The sequence below is a fragment of the Anarrhichthys ocellatus genome, unplaced genomic scaffold (assembly GCF_004355925.1).
Source record: "Anarrhichthys ocellatus isolate YVR2014 unplaced genomic scaffold, GSC_Weel_1.0 scaffold22, whole genome shotgun sequence".
Taxonomy (NCBI): domain Eukaryota; kingdom Metazoa; phylum Chordata; class Actinopteri; order Perciformes; family Anarhichadidae; genus Anarrhichthys; species Anarrhichthys ocellatus.
The window spans coordinates 5,358,277-5,365,594 of record NW_022280052.1 but is presented as its reverse complement, the minus strand read 5'-3'; the positions used below and the strand labels follow the sequence as shown (position 1 = coordinate 5,365,594).

Below are 7,318 nucleotides of genomic sequence, written 5' to 3'. Positions count from 1 at the left end.
TCCTTTTTTCCTGTTCATCTCTTGTTCTCGGGTGTCCCTCTAGTGGACAAAAGAAGTCGTGTGTTTTTCATTCAGTCCAGAATTGTTCCTTTCGTGCAGTAACTGGTCTTCATCCACTGTGATTTATTTATTGTGTGTTAGGTGTAAATATGACATTTCTATAAAAAGTTACATAATCCCTACAGACAAAAATGTATAGGACCACTTGCACTATATTACACAGTTCATTCATCAAACATTTCATTTTGTTATTGAAGCTGTTTTGACACAAAATAGATTTGACAATTACCTCTCATCTCGTGAGGCAAGCCTTGCAGCCGTTGAAATCGGGGAGTAATACATAACATGTATTTACACCATGTCAAGTACAGCCTCGCACTCGACCATTGAACAGGTGACTTCTTAAGACCCTGAGGGATCAGGGTTTCAGACTTTAAGAAGGGACATTGGGATTTGGCCCTCGTGTTGAGATGCAGTATTTTTCTGGGCTGTCGTGAAATGATTTTGTAACTATGCACCATGTCCTCTAAAATCTAATCTGAAATTAGACAAATTGTCTCATGAATGTGATTTGAAGTTAGCGCATGAATGCGATTTTGAAGGGCTTTAATTTTGAAATGCTACATCAGAATGTCCTGACACATTTCTTTATGGCATACTTTAATGTGACTTTTTAAGAAAGTGGATACTATGACTTAAAAAAAGAAATGAATACATAATAATTAAATCACATATGCTATACTATTAGATGTTCATGACATTTGTGTGACATACATTTTTATGGTATACGAGACTGATATTTCTATGCCTTTATATGTACTACAAAGGCATATTTTATGGCATACTATACTGTTACATATTATGACACTTTTAATGACATACTATACTATTATAGAAATATTTTTTTTCATGACACACTATACTTTGACATTTTGCGGGGCATACTAAAGTTTATAGTAGTAGTGATATTTTTGTGACAAACTATTCTATGGTATTTATATATGTATTAATACATACATATACATATTTGATGGCATACTCTGCTATGTCATTTTTTATGACGTACTATAATTTTTGATGGCATACTATTATTTATTATAATTAAAAATATTGTTATTACCTTTATGCACACATTTTCTCCTTCATTCTTTGTGTACGTTTCTTAATCAATGTGATGGCCTGAACCAACATTCCATCATATATTAGTAGGTACATGTAACGTTCTTTCAAGGTGTCTGTGTGAAATGTCCGCCTATGAAAACTTTGGATATAAAAGTTTTTAGAAGATTTATAAAAGATGCATATTTTGATATTCATATTGTTTCAAGGCTTTTATCAAGTAGGTCAAGATTTTAGCTGGTTCCCCTCGCATGCAGCCAATTTCACCACCAATCATTGTGTTCATACACTCAGAGACTGCATAGCTTTGCGTCTTTGAGATTATACAGATCACACTTAAAAGAAAACATGTAGGCCATAGCTCAAAATGATGCTGTAGGTTATTACCCAAACACCTGAATAGTCTTGCCAACTGTCCCTAATGGATTTAAGGTTGGAGTAAGCAAACGTTAGCCTACTATCGTCCAAAATAAGCTCGTAGCACTCTGGTCCAAAAAGAAAAAAACTATTCATTCATCACATTACCTGTCTTTTTCCCACTTTTCCACCTCTTCTCTTCTTCTTTTTCTTCGCTGGGCCCGAGAGGGCTTTCGTCTTTTTGACATGATGATACACTATTAAAAGTGTAAAAACAGTCCAATTCACCTATATGCCACGGGCTGGCTCTGACATCTCCTCCAACCAAACCAAAGAAGAACGATGTAAAAAAGGACTCACCACATTATTGAAGACTGAACTAGTGACTTTATTTGATCAAATACAACAATACAAATAGCAGGCAGTTTAGATTTTATTTCACATTAAATAAACAGCTGATGGTAAAATTACTTACCATTTGATAGTGTTTAAAGTATCTGTTCAACCAAACTGATTATTACTAGTATATTTAGATGAAACCTGAGGGGTTTAGCTGATAGTGTTATCTTGAACAATAGTTTGAAAAAGGCCACCCATCATTTTAGAAAGCATCTATTCATATATAACATATTTTTGCTGTGTATTTGTTTGGTAATCATTACAGAAACTACATCTTTTATCAGACCATAGATGCTTCAAAGGTAACTTTCTTTGAACTATCCCTTGCATCTATATTCTTCTTTCTCCTCTTCTGAAGCCAGACTCGAGCCCCTACATCTCAGCAAGGGTGATTGAAATGCAATCTGAACTGCTAGTCGATTCACACTGCCTGTGTGTGCCTGTTTTTGGGCAGATGCGAAGGGGGGGAGACAGGCAGAAGAATAAATAATGCCATCATCAGCATATCGTGACGCTATTCCTTGTGACGTTCGGATGAAATCTGGGACACAGTTGCATTCATTGTTCAGCGAGCTCTTCTACACAGTTAAACCCACCGACAGCAATGAATGTTGATTGTGACCTTTGCTGTGGGTTTGGAAGTTGAAAGTATTTTTCGTTTTCGTTTGTCAAGGATGTATGCTGTGCTCTTCATGTGGTTTTTCAAGAAGTCATTGGTCATGCCTGTGTGCAGGTTTCTGCATGGGTTTTACCTCTTTTTCCTTCTTTTTTGGAGACACCGAGTGAAAATGGCTGGCCACAGGGCACAATCAACGGTCGATGGTTTTTTCAATTTAGCCGAAACTCACCGACAGCGTTGAATGTTCACTGGGGCGACCACAGACCTGATGGTGACCAGGGATGACAGTCTGCTTAGAGATGCAGAGGGAGCAAGTCTTCTCTGTGGGCAGGAGGCTTCTAACTCTCACCCTCTCTCGCTCAAACACTCTGTCATGCTCGGAGCAGGAAGGACACTGAAAAAGTCATTTGTGTTTTACCATACTTTGATTATGCTATCTTTTCCATCCGAGCTTATTAGATAACTACAGACCGCTAAATAGAATATTACAACACTTGATGATAAATATATGTATACACATGCATACATCATGAACATCTAACAGTGCTTTTTGTCCTCATTCTTTGGACCTGGTGTTGGCCATTCACATACTGTACCTGAGAATAAGAGACATGAAAAGGGATTCATGTCTATGTGTGTGTGTGTGTAAAATGCAGTTTATTTACATCCCCTGTGCTGACCTCTACCATAGACCCTTGCATCAAAAAGAAGCAGAACTGGCTTTGGCCCACCTCTTCTTAAATACTGCAATGGGCTCGAGTGCTATATGCACTATTAACTTCCATGACTCATGGTCATTATGGCACCAAATACAGTGTCACTGTGTGGGAACACATTTTACTTCACTGCAAGTAGCAGTTAGAAGAGGGAAGTCATCTTGAAACTCCTGACTCATAGCGGGCTTTTAGTTAACGCAGCACCTGGGCGGAGGTTGCAGCTAGTCGCCTGGATTGAAGCACAGCGGCACAGCCTCTAGAGAGGGCCCAACATGCCTTGAGGGCTTCGTGCAAAGTAGAGGATGAAGAAGAGTATCGGGTATGAAACTGTCGACTCATCCAGATCAATAACGTCTGTTTTTTTCGCTATGATGTGGCACTTTGGTTGAAGACTAGGATGTTTTTTCTTCTGCTTGCACCAATACCAGTAAGGAAACTGTCCACCAACTTCTACGAAGGTTGTGTTACACACTGCTGAATCATTGTTGCTCATGATGAGAAAAAGAAAACCGCAGTTTGTGAGCAGAAAAAATCAAATGCCAAAGAGCTGCTGTAGCAATTAGATACGACTTGACAATAAAACTGTGGCAGTGAGTCAAGATGTGGTTGGATGATAAATACGGCTCTCAAACTCTTTTCTTAAGTGATTAAGATGATGTGGTGGATACCTCATGCCCTGCCAAACAGTCATTTTATATAGAAAACAGAGTTAAAAATAACATAATGACTCTGATTGCCTTTTACTATAAAGCAAAACACATTGAGTACTAAATCTGAAGATTTCTAAAGACTTGAATTGCTACTATATGTCTGACAGCAATGAGTGTGCTGCTTCTCTTCTCTCCTTTGGATCACGAGAGCTGCTTCTACTTTGTCAGTCCTCTGAAAAGCTCGACATTTGTGAGCAAAAAACTAAAAATGATCCTAACTGAAAATACCTCAATCAAAATCCAGTTTGCTAGCTGTTGACACATCACCCAAAGCTTGGGCCAAAAAGCACAGTCCTTGCTGCGAGGGACACCACTAACTCTGCCTCTCTCCACTCTCGCGAACAGTGATTTGAGTGACAGAGTTGGAATTGACAGAAGTGGATGAGAAGTAATGTTGCTTTATAAGGTCTTCTCTGGCCGCAGGACGAGGGTGACAGTGGGAAGAAAGATCCAGACACGCAACTAGAGAGACAAGGGCCCTGAGCTGACAATGTGGCCCTAATTTGAATGACAAGGTCTGCACATCAGCCCTCAAACCAGCCTGGGTTGGGTGGGTGTGAGGTGGAGAAGATAGGGAGGGGACGGAAGGGATGGCGGGGCAGCTAAGGGAGAGAAGAAGGAGTGAGAGGAATACGAAGAGACAGCAAGGAGGAGGGAGAGGGCATGCAAGGGTGTCCTTCCTTCAAACAGGCTGGCCTTAATGGCACAGACAGCTCTGGCATTTAACCACTGAATCATTTTTAGATAAGTGGATGTGGTAGTTTGTGTGGGGAGAGTTGTGACTTGTACAAATTTCAGGAGGCGTTTCTATGCCTGAATATAAAGAGCTTTGTAAAAGAAAAGAAAAAACCTCAGCTACAGAATATAAGTGATGACAGAACGTGGACAATCTGTCTAATGGGTGAAATTACTTCAATTCAAGGGTATATGGAAGAGAAGGGAAGCAGTAGGAAAATCTATGCAGGAGATTTGACCTTGATAGCTCTCCCTTATTCAGTAACTATAGTTAAGGTTTTCTTGAGCAACAGCATAACCCACAGTAATTCAGAGAAATGCTGCTCAGTAGAAAACCAAAACTGAAACAGGCCTCCCCCAAAGAGGTAATTACTTTGAATGTGATTCCTGACACCACAGATAACGGCCACATATGCTGAGCAGATTGTAAATGAATGAAAGCTTTAAAAAAATAAAAATGTCAAAGCCTCTCCAAGGAGAGCTAACAATACAATACTAGCAGCAGAACACGTTTGTGTAACGGATACTGTTAGTATCCATTAGTATGGCGGACACTTTCGAAACACCCTCGTCATTCCAGAATGACAAATCATACTGACGGTGATCGAATTACTCTGAAAAACAACAAAAGAACCGTCTGTTCTCGATATTACAATGCTGTGTGAATCTGCATTTCTTTAATAAAGACAAAGAGATGTCCTTTCATCAGCTGAGGTGAAGGGAGAATGATGGGCTAACAATGCCACCAAAGGAGGGTGCATATTGGGTTTATCTCACTTTGGTGTAGCCTAATATTATTATCACTCCATAACAATCATTTTAGGAACGCAAAAGCAAACCTTTGCTTGGTGAGAAAGTACAAAGATAAGCAGTTCTTCCCATCATGAACTGGGTTGAATATGAAAACTTGTCACATAGAAGGTATCTGAAATCTAATATTTGCCTGCCAGTTTGTAATCAGGCTTTTACTTTGGTTTGCGTAAAACACTTCAGCCGAAACTCCAGCTTATGTCTGCCTGTCTGTCTCTCCTTCACTCTCCCACTCCCTCCCTCCCTCCCTCTCTCTCTCTCTTCTCAGGAGGGGGAGGAAATTCCTGGCGAGTGTGCTGTGAGTTGTTGCTCTCTGCCTGCAGGTACAGACCGGCCTGCTCTGTCTGCCTGTCTGCAGATATCATACCGCGACGTGATCTGTTTAGCTGCCTGACTTAATGCTCACCTGCTCACGCGCCCGCGGCTCTGTGTGTGTGTGTGTGTGTGTGTGTGAGTGTGTATGTTGACTTCTTCTGTCTCCTCACAGCTGGAATGGCATATCCCTCTTTATCTGCTGCCCTGCGATTACAGACACAGAGAGAGAGAGAGAGAGAGAGAGAGAGAGATATTGACTTTAACTACAAGTCTTCTAACAAACAATTTGCAGTGAACAAGAAAACACACACAAACACACACTAGGACAGACAAGCTGGACTGGAAAGAATGGCGCTGGTTAAAGTAATGGGGGAAAAGGAAGTGAGTAAGGCAGGATTGAACGTGCACTAAAACATGGACATAAAACTCCCTCACATTTGCAAGGATTTATCAAAACTAGCAATTCTTGTTTCAAACATACATTCCCATTTAATTCCAATACATTTGAATCTGTAAAGCTTCTTTGTATGTCTAATTAGGTAGAACAAGGGGCTCGATTCCCACTTGTGCTTGAACTGGATGCTTCCCTCTCTGTCGAAAGGCTCTGGATGAATTGTATGCCAAGCGGCGCATTATGATGTATATTTTTAGTTATTTCATCCTCAGGTCGTCACGCCGCTGACAGATGCAGGCTGACGTGTACAACCACGCACGCAAAACACACACGGGCACACTTGAGTAGGGGTCTGAGTGCAGCTGGAGGTGGTCTCCTGCCAAACCTGCAGGCAGGCTGACTGTATTCATATTCATCACACACGCGCTGATTGGAACTGACAGGACACACACACACACAGCTGGAAGAAAAAAATCTATTGGTGAGTAAATCAATATCTCAAGGGCAAGCTGCTATCCTAAAAACATTGTAATGAAAAACTTTTTTTGCCAGCTCCGCTGCATTAGTCTGTCTTTGACTTCATTTTCTGCTATTTTATCTACCATCAAAAAAGATACTTGCACTGTCCATTTAACAAAAAAGGCAGGGCCATTGACAACGAACAAATGCAAGCGAATGTGAGAGAGACAGGCACAATTGGATGTAGACGAGCAGTAGTGAGTAATGTCATGAGAGAGGAGCAGACTGGGGAGAAAAAGTGAGAAGTGAATAATAGCCAATAGGCTGGGAGAGGGACAGGAGCGAGAGAGAAGGAGGAAGATTGGCTGCCTTTCTCTCTCTCTCTCTCTCTCACACACACACACACACACACACACACACACAAAGCAGAGACTCCGCAGGGCGCCAAATAATAACCTTCCTTGTCATTATCATCGCCCAGCCAAACCGCTCTCCACTCCTCCTCCACCTCCTTCCGTCTTCAACACAATCATTGCCCTATCGTTTACAGTGTGCTGTTGAATGGGAACATCAATAGACACATCCATTAGTGGTGCAAGTCCTTTCCTCTCTGATTCTCAAGTGCTTTAATAGCCGGGACACACACACACACACACACACACACACACACACACACACACACACA

At 41.1% G+C, this 7,318-nt stretch overlaps 1 long non-coding RNA gene across 1 annotated transcript in view; it reads right to left on the bottom strand.

Annotated features, from left to right (window-relative positions):
• Positions 1-1,843: 1,843 nt before the first annotated feature.
• LOC116390157 (uncharacterized) overlaps positions 1,844-7,318 on the bottom strand; it is a 28,891-nt gene continuing 23,416 nt past the window's right edge. The window contains exon 4 of the long non-coding RNA XR_004213145.1: positions 1,844-5,984. This is a non-coding gene — a long non-coding RNA (uncharacterized LOC116390157). The remainder of the gene's footprint in view (positions 5,985-7,318) is intronic.